At 46.6% G+C, this 26350-nt stretch overlaps 1 protein-coding gene across 1 annotated transcript in view; it reads left to right on the forward strand.

Annotated features, from left to right (window-relative positions):
- The window catches only part of LOC141026298 (uncharacterized), a 100395-nt gene that overhangs the window by 43701 nt on the left and 30344 nt on the right, over positions 1-26350 (forward strand). The window lies entirely within an intron of this gene.

A 26350-nucleotide genomic window follows, 5' to 3' on the forward strand; every position in this document is an offset into this window, starting at 1 on the left:
GTCGGAAGCAGAAGCGCAAAGCCGAGCCAGCTGCTCCCGGAGAAGCCTTAGTCGTGACTCAAGGAAAGTTCAAGGGGAAGCCCAAAGGGCCATGGAACCCCAAGAAAGTAAAAGATCAAGATGGAAATGATGTGTTGGATTTACCGTGCCACATTCACATCAAAAAAGATGAGGAGGGTAATCTCATTTACCCGAAGCATACCACTCGACAATGTCGTCTCCTAATCCAGCAATTCCGAGAGAAACAGCCCAAAGAGAAGGAGAAAGAATCAGACAAGGTTGAGAATAAGGAAGAGAACGATGATGGTTACCCCCACGTCAATTCAACTCTGATGATTTTTGCTGTTGTTGACTGAAAGTCATCAACAGAGAAGTGAACATGGTCGCCCCAGCGATGCCCAGTTATTTGAAGTGGTCTCAGACTGCCATTACATTCGACCAGTCTGATCACCCAACACACATAGCCACCCCTGGGAGGCAAGCATTGGTGGTCGACCCAGTCGTCGAAGGCACTTGGTTGACTAAGGTTCTGATGGATGGTGGCAGCGGCCTGAATATACTGTATGCAGAGACCTTGAAAGAAATGGGCATTCCGATGTCCAGACTCAGTGAAAGCCATATGAGTTTCCATGGAGTTATTCCTGGCAAGAAGGCTGAATCACTCGGCCAGATCGCCCTTGATGTGGTTTTCGGTGATTCCAAGAATTACCGCAAAGAAAAGTTGACGTTTGAAGTCGTCGATTTCCAGAGTGCTTATCATGCTATCCTGGGCTGGCCGGCTTATGCACGTTTTATGGCTCGACCATGCTATGTGTACCTCAAATTGAAGATGCCTGGTCCCAAAGGAGTGATCACTATCACTGGCAATCGGAAGAAGGCGGAAGAGTGCTTCCAGAAGGGCTCAAAGATCGCCGATGCACAAATGGCAGTAGTGGAATTGCAAGAGTATCAAAAGAACGCAGATCCGAGTGATTTGTTGTGAGCAAAGAAGCCTGCCACGGATTCAACATTTCAGTCGTCTGGTGAAACGAAGCCGATTCATATTCACCCGACCGATGCCAATGCTGCTCCGACTCACATTTCGACAACGCTCGACTCCAAATAGGAAGAAGCGCTCATCCAGTTCCTCCGCGAGAATTGGGACATCTTTGCATGGAAACCTTCTGACATGCCGGGTGTTGCCAGGGGGCTGGCTGAGCACCGTTTGCGAGTCGACCCAAAAGTGAAACCAGTCAAAGAACATCTTCGACGGTCCGCCGTACAGAAGAGAAAAGCGATCGGTGAAGAAGTAGCTCGGCTCCTAGCAGCTGAGTTTATCCGAGAGATTTACCACTCTGAGTGGCTAGCCAATGTTGTCATGGTCCCCAAGAAGGACGACTCACTTCGCATGTGCATTGACTTCAAGCATATCAATCGGGCCTGCCCGAAAGATCACTTTCCTCTACCCCGCATCGATCAAATAGTCGACTTGACTGCAGTGTGTGAGCGCTTGTCCTTTTTGGACGCTTATTCCGGGTATCATCAGATCCGACTGTATGGACCCGATGAGATAAAAACAGCTTTCATCACTCCATTTGGGTGCTTCTGTTATGTCACCATGCCATTCGGCCTGAAGAATGCTGGAGCTACATTCATGAGGATGATTCAGAAGTGTTTACTCACTCAAATCAGTCGGAATGTGTTAGCATACATGGATGACATTGTGGTCAAGTCACGTAAAGGTTCCGACCTGCTGGCTAACCTTGCTGAAACTTTTGCCAACCTCAGAAGGTATGATATCAAGCTTAATCCATCAAAGTGCACATTCGGAGTTCCGGGCAGAAAATTACTCGATTTTCTCGTTTCCGAATGAGGGATCGACGCTAACCCAGAGAAAGTTGGTGCCATTCTCCGAATGAAACACCCTGTGTGTGTGCACGATGTTCAAAAGCTTACAGGTTGTTTGGCCGCCTTAAGTCGATTCATTTCTCGCCTCGGTGAAAAGGCATTGCCTCTTTACCGACTGATGAATAAGTCTGATAAGTTCGAGTGGACTCCTGAAGCTGATGCAGCATTTGCAGAGCTCAAAGCACTGTGCTTTCCACCCAGCCGGTGCTTGCTGCCCCAATCAGCAAAGAGCCTTTACTGCTTTACATTGCAGCCACTGGACAAGTCGTCAGTACAGTACTTACGGTCGAGCTGGAAGCAGAAGGAAAAGCCTATAAAGTTCAGCGCCTAGTATATTATGTTTCTGAAGTTTTGACTCCATCAAAGCAAAGATATCCACATTATCAGAAGCTTGTTTATGGGATTTATATGACCACGAAGAAGGTTGCACATTATTTCTCTGACCACTCCATTACAGTCGTCAGCGATGCTCCATTAATTATCAGAGATTCTGAACAACATAGATGCAACTGGTCGAGTGGCAAAGTGGGCGATTGAACTTCTTCCCTTGGATATCAAGTTCGAGGCAAAGAAAGCTATCAAGTCCCAAGCAATAGCAGATTTCCTCGCCGAGTGGATCGAACAGCAACTGCCGACTCAAGTCCACTCAGAGCACTGGACCATGTTCTTTGATGGTTCCAAGATGCTGAATGGTTCCGGTGCTAGGGTGGTACTGGTATCCCCTCGAGGAGACAAGCTCAGATATGTTCTCCAGATTCATTTTGAATCCTCCAATAACGAAGCGGAATATGAAGCAGTCTTATATGGGTTACGTATGGCCATCTCACTCGGCGTCCATCGCCTCATGGTCTACGGTGACTCAGATTTGGTAGTCAATCAAGTGATGAAGGAGTGGGACGTCAGAAGCCCAGCTATGACTGGTTACTGCAATGCGGTGAGGAAGTTGGAAAAGAAGTTTGAGGGGTTAGAGCTCCATCATATACCCCGACTGAAAAATCAAGCAGCCGATGATTTGGCAAAGATAGGTTCCGAGAGGGAAGCCATTCCCAGCAACGTGTTTTTGGAACACATTCATACATCTTCAGTTCAACAAGATCCTTTCACTGAAGAGCCCCCGCAGCCTAAGAGCGCCACAGATCCGACTGAAGTCGAAGTCCCAGCCGTGGTCGACCTGATCATGGAGGTTTGGTCATCACTCCCGACTGGACAGTGACATACATTGCGTATATCCTTAGGAAAGAACTCCCAGAGGATGAAGAAGAGGCTCGACAGATCGTCCGTCGATCCAAAGCCTTTACTATGATAAAAGGACAACAGTTTAGGGAAAGTTTAACCGGAGTCAGCCAGAAATGCATCACACCAGAAGAAGGTCGAGTGATCATCAACGACATCCACTCGGGGACCTGTGGTCATCATGCGTCCTCTCGGACCATTGTGGCCAAAGCATACCGAGCCGGATTTTATTGGCCACGAGCAAATGAAATGGCGAAAGATATAGTCGACAAATGTGAAGGCTGCCAGTTTTACTCCAATATGTCCCACAAGCCTGCGTCAGCCCTGAAGACTATTCCACTCGTCTGGCCCTTTGCAGTTTGGGGGTTGGATATGGTTGGACCCCTGAGGACTGGTAGGAGCGGCTTCACTCATGTGCTTGTACCAGTCGACAAGTTTACCAAGTGGATTGAAGCCAAGCCTATCAAGAATCTTGAAGCCAGTACTGCCGTCAGCTACATCAGAGAATTGACATTCAGATATGGAGTTCCGCACCGCATCATCACTGACAACGGGTCGAACTTCGATTCTGATTAGTTCAGAGCCTTCTGTGCTTCCCAAGGCATGCGAGTCGACTATGCTTCAGTCGCCCACCCCTAGTAGAATGGACAAGCAGAAAGAGCGAATGGCTTGATTCTCAAAGGACTGAAACCCCGACTGATGCGTGATCTCAAACACGCAGCAGGTGCCTGGGTCAATGAACTTCCATCAGTTCTTTGGGGATTAAGGACAACTCCCAATCGGTCGACTGGTCGACCTCCATTCTTCTTGGTTTATGGAGCTGAAGCTGTTCTACCGAGTGACTTGCTTCACAATGCACCCCGAGTCGAGCTCTTCTCTGAAGATGAAGCTGAACAGGCCCGGCAGGACGCACTCGATCTCCTAGAGGAGGAAAGAGAGATGGCCTTAATCCGGTCGACCATTTATCAGCAAGACTTGCGTCGATTCCACGCCAGAAACGTGAGGGGCCGAGCCTTTCAAGAGGGAGACTTGGTTCTTCGAGTGGATCAGCAGAAACCACACAAGCTCGCTCCTGCTTGGGAAGGTCCCTTCATTGTCACCAGAGTTCTCCACAATGGAGCATACCATCTTTACAATGTCGAGCATCAGAAAGACGAGCCACGGGCTTGGAACGCGGAGCTGCTCCGCCCCTTTTATACTTAAGTACTCATTCGGATGAGATGTAATAAGAAGTACCTTTGTAGTTTGTTTATCAAAGACAAGAGCTTTACAGTCTTCCTAAATGGTTGTTGTTACTTTTGTTTACGTCTGAAATCCCCCAGTGGGTGACTTTGCCGCGAATTCGTTTCGCCTAAGTTTGAAAAATCCTACCGAGTGGTGAGCAAGCCTCTCACTCGGGGACTTAGCCGCTAATCCGTTTCGCCTAACTTTGTAAACTCCTACCGAGTGGAGAGCAACCCTCCCACTCGGGGGCTTAGCTGCAGTCCAGTACTCGCCTAAGTTTGAAAAATCCCACCGAGTGTTGAGCAACCCTCCCACTCGGGGGCTTAGCTGCAGTCCAGTACTCGCCTAAGTTTGAAAAATCCCATCGAGTGATGAGCAAGCCTCTTACTCGGGGGCTTAGCTGCAGTCCAGTACTCGCCTAAGTTTGAAAAATCCCAGCGAGTGAGGAGCAAGCCTCTCACTCGGGGGCTTAGCTGCAGTCCAGTACTTGCCTAAGTTTAAAAAATCCGACCGAGTGATGGGCAAGCCTCTCACTCGGGGGCTTAGCTGCAGTCCAGTACTCGCCTAAGTTTGAAAAATCCCACGAGTGAGGAGCAAGCCTCTCACTCGGGGGCTTAGCTGCAGTCCAGTACTCGCCTAAGTTTGAAAAATCCCACCGAGTGACGAGCAAGCCTCTTACTCGGGGGCTTAGCTCCAGTCTAGTACTCGCCTAAGTTTGAAAAATCCCACCGAGTCATGAGCAAGCCTCTCACTCAGGGGCTTAGCTGCAGTCCAGTACTCGCCTAAGTTTGAAAAATTCCACCAAGTGATGAGCAAGCCTCTCACTCGGGGGCTTAGCTGCAGTCCAGAACTCGCCTAAGTTTGAAAAATCCTACCGAGTGGTGAGCAACCCTCCCACTCGGGGGCTTAGCTGCAGTCCAGTACTCGCCTAAGTTTGAAAAATCCTACCGAGTAGTGAGCAATCCTCCCACTCGGGGGCTTAGCTGCAGTCCAGTACTCGCCTAAGTTTGTAAAACCCCACCGAGTGGTGAGCAACCCTCCCACTCGGGGGCTTAGCTGCAGTCTAGTACTTGCCTAAGTTCAAAGTCCATCCCTATCCGCAAGGACGACGAGGTGCAGGTCGACTGCAACCTTCTCCTTCGGAGCGGCGGCACAAGTACAACGTGTGCTCCTGCCCTATCCGCAAGGACGACGAGGTGCAGGTCGACTGCAACCTTCTCCTTCGGAGCTGCGCCACAAGTACAATGTGCGCTCTATCCCTATCCGCAAGGACGACGAGGTGCAGGTCGACTGCAACCTTCTCCTTCGGAGCTGCGCCACAAGTACAACATGTGCTCCTGCCCTATCCGCAAGGACGACGAGGTACAGGTCGACTGTAACCTTCTCCTTCGGAGCTGCGCCACAAATACAACGTACGCTCCATCCTCGTCCGCAAGGACGACGAGGTACAGGTCAACTGGGATCTCCTCCTCAGAGCTACATCTCAAGTACAAAGATTATTCCGAGTGAAGAGCCAAATCCACTCGAAGGCAAACACAAGAATATTCAGAGATAAACCAAGTTCAGATAAATCCTAAAGTTCCGGACGACGAATCAAAAGTATTCGAGCACCAAGCCCGAAGAAGTTTAACGATTACACAATCACTCGGCATTCCGAGGCAAATAAATGTGGAGCATAATGTTTTTCGGTCACGCGTCAGGACAAGGACTGGCTGGGTCGCAGAAACTGTCAAGGTCTATGCTGTCTACAATGCGAGTGGCAGCGTCAAGAAAAGTGTCCATGAAGGATTGGAAGGTGTGCCTCTTTGTGTTAGCAACCTTGAGCTCCGCCAGCTTGTCTTCTTTGACGTCTTTGCAGTGCACTCGGACCAAGGACAACGCGACATCAGCGCCACAGCGAGCAGATGACTTCTTTCACTCTTGCACTCGGTCAGGTATTTGATTCAGTCGAGCCATCAGAGACTCGATATCTTGAGACAGTTCCGCCTGAGGCCAGAGTTCAGCATCAACCCGAGTCATCGCTGCCTTCAGGCGAGCAAGATAAGCAACTGCACTATCCATGCGAGATTCCAACCGCAGCACATTCATCACAACATCATCCTTGACTGGACAATTTATTGGATCGAGACCCGTCTCGACCCGCCCAGTTTCCGCTTCAAAGTCTTGGCAAAGCTCTGCACAGTCGAGTAAACGATGAGTCGACGATATAATCAAGCTGGACAGTCGACTATAATAAGTCAGTCAACCATCAGTACCTTCAAGTTTTAGGACCAGCTTTGCAGCAAGCTGGCCCAGATAAGACTACAACTCGCCCTTCTTGGCCTTGAGACTCCCAAGCTCGTCAGTCAGCTTGTCCTTGTCTTTCTTCAGTCGCTCGACCTCCCAATTGGCGTCAGAGACAGCAGCCTTCAGTTTGGAGTTCTCCTCTTCTAACTTACCGACTGAAGCAAGCTTCTTGTCAGCAAGCGCCGTTTTCTCTCGCGCTTCCTTCTGTGCAGCAGCAAGATCCAGATCCTTCTTCTCCAAAGCCTGCTTCATTTTCTCTAAAGAAATGATATTCTTCAGACGGGCTTGGAGTTGACGGTTTTCACTACATACATCTGCTCGAGTGGAGTCACTCGGTTCAAAAAATGGAAAGGAGAAGGGCCGGCAGTGAGAAAGACAGTTGTCGATTGTTTACCTCCCATGGCAGCTACTTCATCACGAGCAGTCTTGAGATTCTTCTGGGCCAATTCTAGATCAAGGTTGAGGCTGATTTGCTGCTTGTTCATTGTGGAAAGCTGAGCCCCAAGATAACAAGATTTCTGCAGTTTAGGCCATATCAATTGACCAGGATAAATAGACATCACAGTGATAGCTACTCTAAGACTACCGCCGAATCAAACATTCAACGGCAGTCTCGGGGACTACACCCAGTGGGTGCACTTCGCGTGCCCCCACTGGTTTGAATAAACACCCGACATGGTCTGCCCAGTGCGAGAGTAAAAAAACAGTTCTCAGACAATAGTCGACTATCCGCAGTCAACCACGGTCTCGGGGACTACACCCAGTGGGTGCACTTCTCGTGCCCCCACTAGTTCTGGTGTCATTCGACTTGGCCAGTCCAGACCGAGTGACAAAATTCCGATTCTCAGACCACGATCGACTGCCCGCAGTCAACTATGGTCTCAGGGACTACACCCAGTGGGTGCACTAAGAGTGCCCCCACTAGTTCAAAAATTCAATCCAAGATGACTCAAATTGACTCGTGCAACTTCAAAACAGTCACACCCCAGTGGGTTATCGGATGAGAAATATGATCAATCGGAAACCAACTAACCTGGACATTGCTCTGCAGAGCAGCTCCGGCGTTGAAGGCCACCTGACTGGCCTCATGCACCACTTTCATCTGCCCCATCACAAGGTTCAACTGAAGAAGAGCTTCCTTGGCGGCAGACGGTTGGTCGTCCGAGGTTTGATACGCAGTAACACTACTAGGAAAAGGGCTATAGATGATATGGACACTAATGGCGCACAAGACATGTGGTGCGCCACTACTATATACTAATGGCGCACCATGTGTTGGTGCGCCATTAGTGTCCAAATACTAATGGCGCACCACATCCACGGTGCGCCACTAGTAACAAATTTTTTTTATTTTTTTTTCAAAACTGGTAATGGCGCACCAGGGGATAGTGCGCCATTACTAGTTAAACTAGTAATGGCGCACCACATCCACGGTGCGCCACTAGTAATTTTTTTCAATTTTTTTTCAATTTTTTTTTCAAAACTAGTAATGGCGCACCGTGGGAGTGGTGCGCCATTACTAGTTGAACTAGTAATGGCGCTCCACTCCCACGGTGCGCCATTACTAACTTGACCCAAAAATTCCACCGAATGCACCCCCCCCCCCCCCGCCCCGTGGACCGCCTTTTCAGTTTAAAAAAAATAAAAGAAAATGATGGAAATGTCAAAAAAATAAAAGAAAATAAGTTTCCCATGTGATATGTGGTCTAGTTGTTGGGAAAATTTACAAATATGAATTTCGACTTTATTTGCAAAATCTCTCTGGAATTTGTAAAATGGGCATAACTTTTGCATACGAACTCGGATTAAAAAGTTTTTTATATGAAAAATCATCTACTCGAAAAGTTACATCCGAATTTAACCGGGGAAACCCCGTTAAACATTTTCAAAATCCTCAAAAACCAAACAGAAAAAAGTTACAGGGCTTTCAAGAACTAGAGGCAAAAAAATTCAAAAAAATTCAAACTTACTAGTGGCGCACAGTTTTCTTGGTGCGCCACTAGTAACAGAAAAAAAATTGGTGTTGAATTTTTTTTTGGATTTTTTTTTCAAAAAATGATACGTAATATGACCGGGAAGTTTGAAATATTTTTCAAAATTTCATCATACTCATGAACATGAACAAAGTCCTAGACATCAACAAGGTTTAATAGGATTGATATGGTAGATATATCAACACATGCCTGTTAAGTGAGGTGGTACTGGGGTTGGATAGAACTGTGAAGTTAAGCATGCTCGGGCTGGAGTAGTGTGAGGATGGGTGACCTTCTGGGAAGTTTGACCACTTAGTGCGATTTGACTTGAGATTAAGCATATTGACCCGAGATTAAGAAAAATTTTGAAAAAAAAATTTCTGAAATTTTTTTTGAAAAAAAATTGTTACTAATGGCGCACTTCTATGTGGTGCGCCATTACTAAGTCACATAGTAATGGCGCACCGTGGGCTATACTAATGGCGCATTCTAATGGCGTGGTGCTAGTGGCGCAGTCTGAGCAGCTGATCCTGATGGGCAATCACTCGCGGGATAGCGGAAGTGACGTTGGTACGTGCCGGATCTGACGAGCGCTCGACGGCCGCCCCAGGCATATCAGTCGACTGAGGAACCTGGGCCTCAGGCGCTTTCCCGCTCAGTTCCTTGTCCCTCCTCCTCCTTCCCCTCAGCGGCACTTCTTCTTCATCGTCCGGGAGCACAACAACGTCCCGTGGCGCTGCAACAAACAGAGAAAGTCTAGGAGATAGCTGACAAACAATCCAGTCGTCCAAATAAACTCGAGTCGGGAAAACTTACTGGCTTTGGAGGTAGCTGCATCGTCGATTTCCTCGTTGTCTGGGGTCTTGTCGATATCCATATCAGTCGAAGCCGAGGCTGGGCTGCAAAGGTTCATCATCCACTCGGTCAGTACAAGAGAATCGGTCAGAACAGGAAAATACGGAGAGAACATTTACCCAGAAGCAACAGGAACGTCCATCTTGATCCTAGGCAAGGTCTTCCGAGCCTTCGAAGGATTGATCTTGGGCTGCTTGGTGACCTTCTCAGCCAATTCTGGAGTCGAAGACCGAGCGCGCTTTTGAGATGGAGCGCTCGAGGCCACAGCTTGCCGCGCTTGCACGCGGGATCATGGCGCTGCTTGGATCGACGTTCAGAACGAGGTGTTGAGTCGGCTACCACCTCGTCGTCCGACTCATCGCTCTCATCTTCATCATCGTCGGCTGGTGACTCCCACTCGCCGCTCTCCTCTGCGCTGTCCTCGCCTTCATGGTACTGCTCCAGAGCTTGTTCGCCATTGGGCATTGAGTACATCTCTGTATAAATCTACAAAACAAGTAGCCGAGTGGAAATCAGTGGGATCAACAAACAGTCAGAAAACACATCCAAATTCAATCAGTTGTAATGGCCAAACCTTGTCTGGCTGGTTGATGTCGCTGAAAGGTTTGACTCTCCTGGCGCCCCTGGGGTTGTCCTTGTTCCCTATGATGCTGCTTAGCCACTCGGCCACCATTTTGGCTGTCACCACCTCCGGATGAACCCGGGCGGTATCACCAGCCCCGGAGTACATCCACATGGAGTGGTCACGAGCTTGGAGTGGTTGAATGCGCCGACTGAGAAACACCTCCAGCAGATCCATGCCGGTGACACCTTGGTTGATCAGTCGAACTACCCTCTCGACCAACATGCACGTCTCCGCCTTCTCCGCGGCGGTCACTTTCAACGAAGATGGAGTCTGAACACGATCAAAAGAGAAAGGGGGAAGTCCAGTCGAGTGGCCTGGGGTCACAATATCCTGGCAATAGAACCAGGTCGACTGCCAGCCCCTGACCGACTCAGGGAGAGTCATCGGAGGGAAGGAACTCCTCTTCCTCTTCTGAATACCCAGACCCCCACACATTCGGATAACATGGGTTTTCGCGTCATTCGAGTTCGCTTTCTTCACTGATTGGGAGCGGATAGTGAAAATGTGCTTGAAAAGACCCTAGTGTGGTCGACACCCCAGGAAATTCTCGCACATGGACATGAATGCGGCAAGATATGTGATGGTGTTGGGAGTAAAATGATGGAGTTGAGCCCCGAAGAAATTCAAGAAACCTCGAAATAAGGGGCGTGGAGGAAGCGAGAAGCCGCGGTCGACATGGGTGGCGAGCAGAACACACTCACCCGGTCGCGGCTGTGGCTCCGTTTCCCCCTCCGGCAGCCGCGCAGACTCGTGGATGATCAGCCATAGCTCGGCCATATCGTCCAGGTCTTCCTGCTGAAGTGAGGATCGGATCCAATCTCCCTGGATCCAACCCGACGGCAGCCCCGAGCGCGATGAAGATCCCTGATTTGTCTTCTTGCTTTTCGCCGCCCCCGTCGCCTTCTTCGCGCGTTCCAGCGCCGCCGTTCTCTCCTTTCCCATGGCGGCGGAGTGGCGGCGTTGAGGGTGGAGAAGCCGAACGAGGTAAAGGAGCAAGAGGAAGAAGAGGGAGAATGGGCACACATAGTGTGGACGCCTCGGCCTCGCAGCTTTTAAGGGCCTACTTCCGAGTGGCTGATGCATGGGTCTGGGCGATCCTGTCAAATCCCTTAACAGTCGCACACGGGATACATGGCGAAAAAGGTGGCACGAAAATCGAAACGCCCTGCTTATCCACTCTGCTTACCACGGCGCGCTCCGCCTGGCGCGCTTCCACCAAAATTTCGAATCCCGCAAAATCCTGGATCCTCTACAATCGATCACGCCAAAGATTCCATGTCAAAGATAACACTCGACGGATGATGTTATAAAACCAGTCGGTCATTTCTGAATCGATCAAGGCGACTGAAACGAAGCCGAAGATCCAACAACTGGCATCCATTTGGAGGTGAAAGCAAGAGCGAGAGCAAAGTCAACTTCAACCTTCTTTTCACTCGGACCTCAATCCATTCTGGGGCTAATGATGAGGACATAGACCTGGGGTAGGGCAATAGGCCTGACCTATACCTCCTACCTAAGGTCCTTGTCCTAGAAGCAAATAGGTTCAAGAGTAAATAGAGGGGACCCAACAAAGGTATCGAGTGTAATCTACTCGACCTACCATTCACTCGGAGACCCCCCATTTGTTTCTGTCACTCGACCACTAAACCACTCGACGTGCAGAAGACCTAAAGCCACTCCGCGCAGCAACGGTCGGGCATTTACTCTTAGACTTAATAGTCATTTATATTACTTTACTACAGACGTTACCTGTAACGTTCCTGCTTTATGAACATTGAACTCCTTGTAACATTGGGCTGGCCGGGGTCCTGGCGCACTCTATATAAGCCACCCCCTTCACTTGCACAAGGGTTCGCACCCCTGTAACACACACGCATATAATCCAGTCGACCGCCTCCGGGCTCCGAGACATAGGGCTGTTACTTCCTCCGAGAAGGGCCTGAACTCGTAAAACTCATGCGTACAGCTTCTCCATAGCTAGGACCTTGCCTTTACATCCCTACCCACCATTCTACTATCAGACTTAGAACCACGACAGGTTTCACGTCAGGGGGGTCTCCGAGTCGTCCACGAGATAGGGGCCCACGCCCGGGGGGGTGGGCGCGCCTCCACCCTCGTGGACAGCCCGGGACTCTTCTGGCCCAACTCTTTTAATCCGGGGGCTTCTTTTGGTCCATAAAAATCATCAAAAATTGGCACGTCAATTGGACTTTGTTTGGTATTCCTTTTCTGTGAAACTCAAAAAAAGGAAAAAAAACAGAAATTGGCACTGGGCTCTAGGTTAATAGGTTAGTCCCAAAAAACATATAAAATAGCATATAAATGCATATTAAACATCTAAGATGGATAATATAATAGCATGAATACTTCATAAATTATAGATACATTGGAGACGTATCAGCATCCCCAAGCTTAATTCCTGCTCGTCCTCGAGCAGGTAAATGATAAAAGAAATAATTTATGAAGTGTGAATGCTAGCAGGTGCACAAGTTTGATCAATGATAATTTCAATCACCTTTTCTAGCATCATTATATGTCATAAGAGTAGCTCATCTCATAAAACTTTTCATGATCAAGTAACAAGCTATTCACATGTTAAAGTATAGATCATAAAATTTCTTGAAAACTAACAAACAGTGCTCTTAGTCATCAAACAATTAAAATTCATCTTTTTTTTGGATGGGTCTATGTAAGAGCTTTGATTCAGCAAACTCCACATACTCAACTATCATTTAATCTTTCACAATTGCTAACACGCATGTGATATTTATGGGTTCAAAGTTTTAATCGGACACAGAGAAAGATACGGGCTTATAGTTTTGCCTCCCAACCTTTTACCTCAAGGATAATGTCAACAATAATAAGTTATGAAAACCTACATCCAAGTGGATATATATATATCCGGATCGCTCCAACACAAAGTGCTTGCCAAAGGAAAAAGTGTAAAAAGGAAAGGTGATGATCACCATGACTCTTGTATAAGGGTAGAAGAGAAAAGTAAAAGATAGGCCCTTCGCAGAGGGAAGCAGATGTTGTCATGCACTTTTATGGTTGGATGTACAAAATCTTAATTCAAAAGAACGTCACTTTAGATTGCTGCTTGTGATAAAGACCTTTATTATGTAGTCCGTCGCTTTTATTTCTTCCCTATCACAAGTTCGTATCAAGCTTATTTTCTTCGCACTAATAGATCATACATATTTAGAGAGAAATTTTTATTGCATGCACCGATGACAACTTATTTGAAGGATCTTACTCAATCCTTAGGTAGGTATGGTTGACTCTCATGGCAAAACTGGTTTAAGGGATGTTTGGAAGCACAAGTAGTATTTCTACTTGGTGCAAAGAATTTGGCTAGCATGAGAGGGAAAGGCAAGATCAACATGTTGGATGATCCAAGACAATATGACGTTTCAGATATAGGAAAACATTACCCATTAAGTTGTCTTCCTTGCCCAACATCAACCTTTTAGCATGTCATATTTTAATGAGTCCTCACAATTACATAACATGTCCAAGATAGTATATTTATATGTGAAATCTCTCTTCCTTCAATATTCTTTCATGAATTGTTCAAGTGACCAATTCTGTGTTTGCTAACTTTCAGTAAGTTTACTACCTATATTTATTCTGTGTGAAGTCATTACTCCTCATGGTATAAGCATATGAAACATATATAAATTCAGATTTACGATATTCAATTCATTCAACCATTTACTCATAGGATATATGTGAAGCACGTGAGTAAATGACAAACTACTCCAAAAATATATAAGTGAAGAACACTGAGTAGTCAAATAATTAACTTGCCATGGGAGGATTCTTTTTCATTCAAGATTTCAGATCGAATGATTTTATTCAAACAGCAAGTAAAATTGAAAATACGCTCCAAGCAAAACACATATCATGTGATGAATAAAAATATAGCTCAGAGTAAGGCATACCGATAGTTTTGAAGACGAAAGAGGGGATGCCTTCTGTCGTGGAATTGTCACGGCAGATGACCTAGTGTGAGGACTTAGTCGTGAGGCCAACGCATCTATGCGGTAGCTTGAAGGGGTTGGTGGGAATCCAGAGACGCGAGGCAGATCAACACACAAGACAAGGATTTAGACAGCTTCGGGCCCCGGGAAACATCATCCGGTAATAACCCTACATGCTGTTTGAGGCTAGGTCTCATTATCATCACGAGGGAGTCACTGTAAACCGGCTCTCCTAGTTGTGTCTAACCCTTAAGATTATTTTCCCTCTTCCTGGGGTGCCCTGCCCAACCTTATATAAGTTGAAGGGGCGGGTTACATGTAGAGTCCAACTCGGATTAAGACTTAAACTATTTTGACTTCTCTTCATGGGCTTCTTAACATCTTGGGCTTCTTAACGTCTCGGGCTTGTTAACCCCAGGCGACTCTATCTGCTGGGTTATAACTGTCTGCCGGGTTATGACTGTCTGCCGGGTTATGATTGTGTGCCGGGTTATGACTGTCTGTCGGGTTATGATCTGACTTAACATCTGTCGGGTTATCATCTGCCGGGTTATCATCTGACTTAACATCTGCCGGTTTACCGTCTGGCTTAACTGTCAGCTGGTTTATCACCTGGGTTAACGGTCTGCCGCTTTACCACCTGCCGGTTTACCGTTTGGCTTAACTGTCAGCCGGTTTATCACCTGCCGGTTTACCGTCTGGTTTAATTGTCTGTCTTAACCATCTGTCTTAACTGTCTGCCGGTTTACCAAGTCCCAGCCGGGTTATAACTCCGGCCGGGTCATACCGTGGGGTATATCCCCGACATTAGCCCCCAGTTTAATTTGGATTTATCCATGTTAAACTGATCCTGATCATCCTTAAGTCCTTGTCATTTCCTTCTTCTAGAAAATCCGGGTCAATAGGCCAGCTTCATAATCAATTTGCTGACATTGGTTTGTCACAGAAAAATATTATGAAGAATGATTCATTTGACTCAGCTCCCAATGCTTAACGGAAATATTGGTCCTTGAAATCCTCATCTGATCTTCAGCCGGTTTAAGGACGTAGAACTTGCCGGTTTATAAATATTGATGGCACCGGGTCATAACTGTTTGTTAACATCAGCTTTGAAAATATACCTCTTATATGCCTATCACTTGTAGGCCCCAAGTCTTAAGAAGGTAGCGTAGCAACAACTTAAGACTTGCTTCAATATAAATGTCACAACCTTGAAAACATCTGATTTGTTCATCTCAGTCACTAGTCAAACTGAAAATTCCACATATGTAGCCCCCAAGTGCCGGGTTGTCATGCTTGCAGCAACCTAGGATTTGAAATTGCCTTATGCTCATAAAAACTTCAACCAATGTAGCCCCCAAGGGCCGTGTCATTATGCAATAATGAGCAGGGACTTTGTAAATATAATCATGTAAACTTTGAACAGCAACGTGTAGCCCCCAAGGGCCGGCTCAGTAAGATAATATTGAGCTGGGACTTTATATATACTCCATTGAGAATAACATTATATGATGTAACCCCCATCATGGGGCTTGAACCCACGTCCACAAAGTTGAGAGCTTTGTGCTTGACCAACTGAGCAGTGGATCCTTCAATATAATGGATGAAAACTTGTGTACCTTGAATTGTTGACAGGAGCAATTGGTAGCCCCCAAGGGCTGGCTCATTATGATGTGATGAGTCGGGTCTTCAATAAGGCTATTAAAATGACTTTGCATTAGCCCCCAAGTGCCACGGTGCATGCTGGCAGTGACATGGGACTTGCATACTTGATGTAATCTCAACTCGAATAATGTAGCCCCACTAGTGCAGAACCGGGCTTTAGCACCGGTTCGTAAGGGCCACCGGCACTAAAGAGTGGAGACTAAAGCCCCCCCTTTAATACCGGTTCGGCACGAACCGGCGCTAAAGTGCCACCACGTGGCACTAGCCAGGCCCGGGTGCTGGTAGACCATTAGTACCGGTTGGTAGCACCAACCGGTACTAAATGTTTGGGGGGTTTGGTTTTAATTTTATTTTTCTATTAATTTTGTGTTTTCCATTTAATTCTTTTTTGTTTGCTGGTATTTTACGATACTACATATTGTACACGTTATGCATATATATAAATAGATTTTCTCGTAGAACCGATCATATATATATATATATATAATCGAATGTCTCACAACCACCATTAATTATTCACACATACACATGTATATATATACAATTTCTCCTACATGTTGCCTTGGTGCCTTTGGAGCACGATGACAAGTGGTTCATGGGGGCGGTAGCGGGTAATAGTATTCTCCTTTGGGATCTATGACCTGGTCGAGCAAAAATCCCGCTATTTCCTCTTGAAGTGCTCGTATGCGCTCCTCTGGTAGGAGCTGGTCCCGCACCTCTTTGAACTGTTAAGAAGGAGATCAATATGCATGTGTATTAGTTGTGTGACTAGATATCGACAATCATGTAAGATTTGTGAATAGTGTTCTGGCAAACGTACCCAGTCCTGTCTATCAGATCTGCTCCTTTCGGACGCCATCATGCGAATGTTCTCGCAAACGTAGTATGCACACACTTCAGTCCCCGGCGCCTACTTCAGGGCCTTTACGAGAATAGAATTTAATCAGATAATAATTAGTCAAGCATGTTAATTAATTAATGGTATTGAAACAAGAATTAAAGAGATGGTAGCTAGCTAGCTAGTACTACTTAATTACTTACCTTGGGTCGATACCAACATAGCTTTTGTCGCCATTTTCCTGGAGTCACCTTGATGTACATTGCCCAAGCTCTGCCTGTCGGCAAAGAAAATTAATAAAGGGGTTATTAAAAATAGTTCATATCAGGAAATGACGAACTAAATAGGCCGAGATATAGTTAATAATGATTGAAATAACCTGTCGACTATCCCCTTCACGATGCTATAGTCACTATCTTTTTTAAGTAGTGAGTCCAGTACTTCAACTTTTCCTTCGTCAACTTTAATGTCTAACAAGATCCAGTGGAAGCTGCATGCGCATACGTTTGCATGTATAAATTAAGCGGGCATGTGATAACACTAATCAACTATAACCCTAAACCCTATACACGTATTAACATCTAGCTAGTAAGCAAAAACAGAATTTCTAGTACAAGACAGTGTGACTCACTCGAAGTTGTAAGGAAGTAGTATATCTTCATTGCTATTGAGGCGCTTCAAGAACTCTACCATGTTTTTCCCTACATCTTGTCTACACCATTCCAATTTCCATGTGTATTCATTAACGGTATTTGGGTCAATGAACCCAATGCCATAGCGTCCAGCATTTTTCATTTCGTACATCTTCATCCTGCATAATACCACAGAAAAGAATATATAGTGAGGATATATAATTACAGGTAATTAATGATCAATCAATGAGCACTAGAGCTAGCTTGAGACTTAAATTACAGAAAGAAATCACTTACAGACAATAGCAACTGACGATAGATTTGTCGAGTGCATCTTGATTGAATAACTGAAATAGTTCTGAATACTCAACGGACAGAGCTTTCTTATTGAAGTAATGATCTTCCTCGACTTTCACCATGAGGGACTCTTGATTGGAAATCTTGGTAATTTTCATGTACCAATCATGCAATTCATACATTCTCGTTGGGAGGTTCTTGACCTCCTCGGGCTCGACCAAAGGTTGGCCCCGGACATATTTCCGTTTTATTTCATCCTCTCTAAGCGGAGACATGGGCTCAATATCGAGGAGTTGTCCAACAGTGATCTTGAGCATTTCAGCCTGCATTATATGCTCCTCGGTTATTACCACATCGCCCTGCTCGGGAACGTAAACGGTTTGCCCACAATAATATTGGGCGCGTGTACTCTCATGTGTTGTTGGCACAACAAGCGGGGGGGAGGGGGTCGATTGCGCCGCCTGTTCTCCCAGCTGGGGAACGGTATTCCCGCATTTTTTGACAGCTGCTTGTTGGCTCGAGCTCGAGCTCGCTTCTTTCTATAGTCGTGCTCGATGTGCCTTCCTGATTTGGCGCTCATAGTCCGAATCAACAGGCTTGGGAGCTGGTGGTCTAGCCATACGAATGAAGTGGTCAATCTTTTCCTCAGGCACTTCTCCCTTGGCGGCGTTGCCGGTTTCGGTCCAAAATGAGCGTCCACTTCGGCCCGCACTATTGCATCATTTTGCTCCTCGGTCATGTTGTAAGGCCTCTGAGGAAGAGGAGCGAGGCTGCTTGGACCATATTTATATCGCTTGTCTCCGCCTGTACTTCCTGTACTACCTCGACTCGTACCGCTACGCACCATAGCTGCGGCGTGTCTCTTCTGCGATTGCTTAGGCGGCGGAGACGGCTGACGTGGCTTAGTTGGAGCAGGAGGAGTGGCCTGACGATGTGCTGGACTTGAAGCAGGAGGTGTGGCCTGACACGGTGTCGGACTTGAAGCAGGAGGTGTGGCCTGACGCTGTGCCGGACTTGAAGCAGGAGGTGTGACCTGACACGGTGTCGGACTTGAAACTGGAGGAGTGGCCTGACGCTGTGCCGGACTTGAAACAGGAGTCTGCTCACGCGTTCGTGGACTTGGAGGAGCGGGAGTCTGCTGACACGGTGGCGGACTTCAAGGAGGAGTCGGCAGACGCGGTGTCGGTGGACTTCGAAAGATGATGCAATCCTTTCTCCATAGGATGATACGATGTATGGCCTCTCCCAGTGTGTGCTCGTCGTCACCTCCAGGAATGTCAAGCTCTAGCCCCGAATATGGGTCCACCACCTCATCAACCAAGACACGAGCATAGCCCGCTGGAATCGGGGCGCAATGGAAGGTTGCTTTGGGGGTAATTGTAAAAGCAACGGCGTCCGCCACCTTCATGGATATGTTCTTCATTTTGAAGTGTAGCTCACAGTTAGTGTTCTCTATGATGTCATCCACAGGGTATGTATCCAGCAGCGCGTCGCCCGGGCGGAACCAACGCTGCTTCTCGGCATGGATGGGACGGTGCTATCCAATGCTGGATGATCATCCGCTTGCTGCTGCCGCTGCTGAGACCCCCTTTCCTGGCTAAGTGAGTCGATCTGCTGCTGCTGCTGCTGGAATTTGAGTGCCAAGTCCGCGTGCCTTGTTTCTAGGCCTTGAAGGTGTTCCGCGTCCTGCTTCCTCTGCTCCTCCTCCAGCTTCCTCTTCTTCTCCTCCTCCATCTTCTTTCTTGCACGGGTCCTATAGTCATCGTTCCATTCCGAAAAGCCCTCATACCAGGGAATAACGCCCTTGCCTCGTGTTCTTCCCGGGTGTTAAGGATTTCCCAGGGCGCGCGTAAGCTCGTCGTTCTCTCTGTTGGGCGTGAACACCCCCTTTCAAGCATCTTCAATTGCGTCAAGTAACTTTTGTTCTGCTCCTTTTAGACTTGCCTTCTTCGAAACCAGGCCTGTCTTCAGGTCCAACGCCCCCCCATGCGCATAGAACCAAGTTATGCACCTGGGGGGCAGTTCCTAGTAACCGGAGTGACCGCTGCATCCTCCATCTCTTGCTCAGACTTATCCAACTTAGGCATTGCCACCGCATAGCCACATGGACCCAGCCTATGGAACTGCGTCTTTTTTGCGGCATTGGCCTTGTTTTTTTCTCGACCGTTCCTTGAATTTCACGAAAGCGGGCCAGTGTTCTCTTTGCTTCTCCAATGTTCCCTTGAATTCTGGAGTCTTCCTTTCTTCCGCGAGGTAGTTGGGCCATACAGTTTTCTTGTGGGTGTTGAATGCAATTGCCATCTTCTTAAGAGCAGCGTCCTTGACTTTCTGCACATCTGCATCAGTGAAATAATCTGGTAGGGTGAAATGTTCCATCACAGATTCCCAAAGCTTTTGTTTTGCTCTGTCCTCGACCCAAGTAACATCTGGGCGTTTAGTTTTTGGCTCTTTCCATTATTGAATGGAGATCGGGAGTTGGTCCTTCACAAGAACTCCTCACTGACGAACGAACTTGTTCGCAATGTTCTTAGGCGTGAGGGGTTCACCACTAGCTTTGATGGAATCGATGTTGTACTTTACACCCTCCTTCAACTTATTGCCCGGGCCGCGCTTTGTCCTGCTGTCTGTAGAAGCAGATTTGCTCGATCCGGAGGGCTGAAAGAAGAAAGATCGATTCGTTAATATACCTTCAAATAAAAAAACATGTGATGATCACTAGATGCCTACTTATATAAATATACCTCGCCGGTAGTCTTTGTTATTTCAAGATCAACATTGTATTCGTCATCATAATCATTGTCTGCGTCATCATAATCATAATCATAGTTCATGGCTTCATCAGCTCGGTCGTCGAGATCGAATATCTTATCATCACCCTCCCCGGTATTGTTCAGATATTGGGAGTCGTCATTTGCTTCATTCAGATCATCTGGCCTGTTAGGGCTGCGTATGATCTCGAATAGGGCCTCTTATCCCTCTCTGCCGGTATTGTCCGCCATAGCTTTTATTTAACTAATACAGAAGAAATATAAAACAATTTAGTATTCAAATTGCAATGCATGGATGCAATCAATAAGGAAAAACTGAATCATATAGTACATAATATGCATCGTCTCGAATAATATATAATCTCGAATACATCGTCTCGAATAATATATAATCTCGAATACATCACTGGCTAGGTAGCTAATAAAGATCGAATACTATAGAAGAATCTAGGCCACTCGCGGTTCCTGGGACGCGGGCGGTGGACACCCAAAGACAAGGAACCATCATAGGATCATATCTCCGGTCATCTGCCCAAAGAACCTGCCAGGTATTGGAGAACCTGACGTCCATAGCAGCCATGTAGCGATGGACGTGCTCATCCTCCTCCCTGACACGACGACGCACCACCTCCGGAGGGGCCGGCTCCCTCTGCACCGAATGTGGCCCACGCGAACGCCACCAAAGGAGATCAGGGTCGACGACGGGACCCGAGGCCGGGTTCCTCACCAAGTGGCGCGCCCCTCCAGGTAGCACCTCCCAGTGCCAGCCCGGCGGAGCCCAATCCCGGACATGGGTCAGCCGGATGTCGTCGCGAACAGGTCGACGGCGAGGATGCGGGCCGGGCATCGTCGAGAACAAATACTATATACCCGCAAAAAGTAACATTTTTTAAATGATTGGATTGTGATAACTAAAATTCTATATGCAAATTCTTACAATTTGACATTAATCTAATTCATCTAACTAAAACTAATTCTAAAATTTCTAACATTTCTATATATATAACTAACATTTCTAATATTTCTATAACTAAAAAACAGAAAAATTGCTAACATCTCTACAAATATTTCTATAACTTAAAAATAGAAAAATTTATAACATTTCTATATAACTAACATTTCTATAACTAAAAAATAGAAAAATTTCTATAACTAAAAAACTAAAAAAAATGTGTGTGTGTGGACATGGCGGCCGGGGCAGGAGCTCACCGGCGAGGCGAGGCGACGGGGGGTGGCGACGGGGACGTCGACGGGCGGCGACGACGTGGATGGGGACGGGGCGGTGACGACGGGGACGGGGACGGGCCGGGCGGGGACGACGGGAAGACGGGGCGGGGCGCGGCGACGACGGGGACGGGGACGGGGCGGCGACGGGGACGGCCGGGGCGGCGACGGGGGCGTCGACGAGGGGTGGCGGCGGCGGGCGACGGGGCAGAGGAGAAGAAGCAGATGAGAAACTGAATTTTTTAAGTGTTTTCTTATATAGGATGGGCCTTTAGTACCGGTTGGAGCGACCAACCGGTACTAAAGGTCAATTTTGGCCAGGCCAAGCGGCGGGAAGCGCCCACCTTTTAGTACCGGTGGTGGCTCCAACCGGTACTAAAGACCCTCCCTTTAATACCGGTTTGAGCCACCACCCGGTACTAAAGGTGGTGCGCTGGCGCAGGTGAGGTGCGTCATGTTTAGTCCCACCTCGCTAGCCGAGGGGCGTCCGCACTGGTTTATAAGCCCTAGTGGTAGCTCTCTCGAGCTCCTCTCCAAAGCAGGCCTACTGGGCTTAAATGTTCTGTGCTGCCCCGTGGGCCTACTGGGCCTTTGCGGGCCTGCATGCTGGCCCAACAACAGGTTGGGTTTCTAGTCGTATGCAGGCCGCTGTGGCGCAGTAGGCGGGCTTTTTTATTTTCTTATTTTTTTGCTTTATTTATTTTTGTTTTATTTATTTTTGAGTTGTTTTTTGCTGTATTTAGAGTTTCTTTGTGAATATTTTTGCTTTAGGTACAAAAAATTACAAACTTTCTATTAGTGCCGGTAGTTTACAAATTTGAATAGTTGACATTTTGAATTATTAGAAATTTGTGTGAATCACTAGTTTGTGAATAACTTAACTTTGAAAATAGATTTTTCAGTGATTCTTTTTTCTTATGTTTAATATTCGTGTGTTTTATCATTATATTCAATTTGGTAATGCTTAGGTTATTTAAAAGATGAAATGCCTTTGTAACGGATGAGTTTTGGTCCGAAACCCTAATACTTCGAAAGAGATTGTCCATTTTGTACACGAAGTGCATCCAGTTTTTGCGGTAACCCTCTCTACTTTTTTGCACATGCTATGTGGGTGAAATTATGATACCATGCCAGCTTTCAACCTTTTCTGAGTTCATTTGAAATGCTTTTCAATTTCAGGGTCATTTAGCTGAAAAAACCAGTAAATGCATGAAAGAATTTGTTTGGACATAAAATTTCTTCGCGTTTCAAATGCCAAAACACATAACTCCCCTAACTATTATAGAGATTCCCTCCTGGGTCTAAAACCAGCCGGCGAAACTCCTGGTTTGTTCATGTGTAATCCAGTCATCAGACCGCTCCGGGTGTTTGGAGCGTAGAAAATTCTTGTGTTCGTCCATATACGGAGCCACCAAGGCGGAATTCTGTAGAACTGCGTAGTGTGCTTCAGTGAGAGAATGTCCGTCCATACATATTTTTGGATTCCCTCCTAGCGTGCCTTTTCCATCCAGTCTGCCCTTATGCCACGATTCAGGAACACCAATCGGCTTAAGGTCGGGAATAAACTCAATACAAAACTCAATGACCTCCTCATTTTCATGGCCCTTGGAGATGCTTCCTTCTGGCCTAGCACAGTTATGAACATATTTCTTTAAGACTCCCATGAACCTCTCAAAGGGGAACATATTGTGTAGCAATACAGGACACAAAACGTTAATCTCTTCACATAGGTGAACTAGGACGTGCGTCATGATGTTGAAGAAGGATGGTGGGAACACCAACTCGAAACTGACAAGACATTGCACGAAATCATTCTCTAACCTTGGTATGATTTCTGGATCGATTACCTTCTGAGAGACTGCATTGAGGAATGCACATAGCTTCACGATGGCTAATCGAACGTTATCCGGTAGAAGCCCCCTCAATGCAACCGGAAGCGGTTGCGTCGTAATCACGTGGCAGTCATGAGACTTTAGGTTCTGGAACTTTTTCTCTACCATGGTTATTATTCCCTTCATATTCGAGGAGAAGCCAGACGGTACCTTAATACTGAGCAGGCATTCAAAGAAGATTTCCTTCTCTTCTTTGGTAAGAGCGTAGCTGGCATGACCCTGATGTATGCCGTCTTTTCCATGCATACGTTGCTGGTCCTCCCGTGCCTCAGGTGTATCTTTTGTCTTCCCATACACGCCCAAGAAGCCAAGCAGGGTCACGCAAAGATTCTTCGTCACGTGCATCACGTCGATTGCAGAGCGGACCTCTAGGTCTTTCCAATAGGACAGGTCCCAAAATATAGATTTCTTCTTCCACATGGGTGCACGTCCGTCACGTCATTCGGAACAGGTTGTCCGCCAGGACCCTTTCCAAAGACTACCTTCAAATCCTTGACCATATCATGTACATCAGCACCAGTACGGTGGCGAGGCTTCGTCCGGTGATCCGCCTCACCTTTGAAATGCTTGCCTTTCTTTCTTACGGGATGCCTGCTGGGAAGAAATCGACGATGTCCCAGGTACACATTCTTCCTACAATTGTCCAAATATATACTGTCGGTATCATCCCAACAGTGCGTGCATGCGCGGTATCCCTTGTTTGTCTGTCCTGAAAGGTTACTAAGAGCAGGCCAATCATTGATGGTCATGAACAGCAAGGCCTTTAGGTCAAATTCTTCCCCCATGCGCTCATCCCACGCACGTACTCCTGTTCCATTCCACAGCTGTAAGAGTTCTTCAACTAATGGCCTTAGGTACACATCAATGTCGTTACCGGGTTGCTTAGGGCCTTGGATGAGCACTGGCATCATAATGAACTTCCACTTCATGCACAACCAAGGAGGAAGGTTATACAAACATAGAGTCACAGGCCAGGTGCTATGGTTGCTGCTCTGCTCCCCAAAAGGATTAATGCCATCTGCGCTTAGACCAAACCATACGTTCCTTGCATCATCTGCAAACTCCTTCCCATACTTTCTCTTGATTTTTCTCCACTGCGACCAGTCAGCAGGTACTCTCAACTTTCCATCTTCCTTACGGTCTTCTCTGTGCCATCGCATCGCCTTGGCATGCTCTTTGTTTTGGAACAAACGTTTCAACCGTGGTATTATTGGAGCATAACACATCACCTTGGCAGGAACCTTCTTCCTGGGGCGCTCGCCCTCGACATCACCAGGGTCATCGCGCCTGATCTTATAGCGCAATGCACCGCATACCGGGCAAGCGTTCAAATACTCGTACTCACCGCGGTAGAGGATGCAGTCATTAGGGCATGCATGTATCTTCTACACCTCTAACCCTAGAGAGCAGACAACCTTCTTTGCTTCGTACGTACTCTCGGGCAATTCGTTGTCCTTTGGAAGCATATTCTTTATCATTACCAGCAACTTTCCAAATGCCTTGTCAGATACACCATTCTCTGCCTTCCATTGCAGCAATTCCAGTGTGGTGCCCAACTTTTTCTTGTCAGCTTCGCAATTCGGGTACAACAATTTCTTGTGATCCTCTAACATGCGCTGCAACTTCTTCTTCTCCAAATCACTTGCGCAGTTTCCCTTTGTATCGGCAATGGCCCGACCTAGATCATCAGCGGGCTCATCTGATGCCTCTTCTTCAGCTTCTTCCCGCATTGCCGGCTCAGCTTCTTCCCCCATTGTTGTATCATCGTATTCAGGGAACCCATGGCCAGGATAGCTGTCGTCGTCCCCTTCTTCTTCATTGTCTTCCATCATAACCCCTCTTTCTCCGTGCTTGGTCCAAACATTATAGTGGGGCATGAAACCGGACTTAAACAGGTGGCCGTGAATGGTTCTTGATGTAGAGTAATTGTGATCATTCTTACAGACTAAACATGGACAAGGCATAAAACCATCCGCCCGCTTGTTTGCCTCAGCCGCAAGCAGAAAATTTTGCACGCCATTAATGAACTCTGGAGAGCATCGGTCATCGTACATCCATTGTCGGCTCATATTCATTACACAACACCGAAAAGACCAAATTAATACAAGTTCATACATAAAGTTCATACAAGACTTAAATGCAACAAACAAATAACTCTCTAACTAAAGAATTTAAATGCAACAACAAATGCGATCAAGATCGCAACTAAGGTAACAATTGATCCAACAGCATAATGATACCAAGCCTCACTATCAATGGCATATTTTCTAATCTTTCTAATCTTCAAGCGCATTTTCTCCATCTTGATCTTGTGATCATCGACGACATCGGAAACATGCAACTCCAATTCCATCTTCTCCCCCTCAATTCTTTTCAATTTTTCTTTCAAATACTCGTTTTCTCTTTCAACTAAATTTAACCTCTCGACAATAGGGTCGGTTGGAATTTCCGGTTCACAAACCTCCTAGACAAAAATATCTATGTCAACTTGATGGGCATAATTTGTCATAAACATGAAATGCAACAACTAGTTTTAAAAGAGAATATACCACATCCGAATCATAATAAGGACGAGGGCCGACGGGGACGGATATCAAAACCATGGCACTATGTATAACAAACAACATACGAGTAAGATAATTATACGAGTAACTATATATCCAAATCACACAAACATCAATTTGGTAATGTAAAACATTCATGAACAAGAGGCTCACCACAAGGTGGTGCCGGCGACGGAACGGTGCGGGCGATCGACTGTGGTTACGACGGAGATTTAGAAGGCACTAAGTAAACCACACCTACATATGCAAACTAAGTGTTATTTTTTACCTCAAATTGCATATAAATCAAATACTAGCACATATATTTCCTCCCAAATTACTATACTCATAAATTAATCACTATACAAAGCATTGCAAGAGCTAATCTAGCAATGAGAGATGAAAGGACAAAGTTGCTAACCTTT

Source organism: Aegilops tauschii, chromosome 6 (genome assembly GCF_002575655.3).
Source record: "Aegilops tauschii subsp. strangulata cultivar AL8/78 chromosome 6, Aet v6.0, whole genome shotgun sequence".
In the NCBI taxonomy this organism is placed as follows: Eukaryota; Viridiplantae; Streptophyta; class Magnoliopsida; order Poales; family Poaceae; genus Aegilops; species Aegilops tauschii.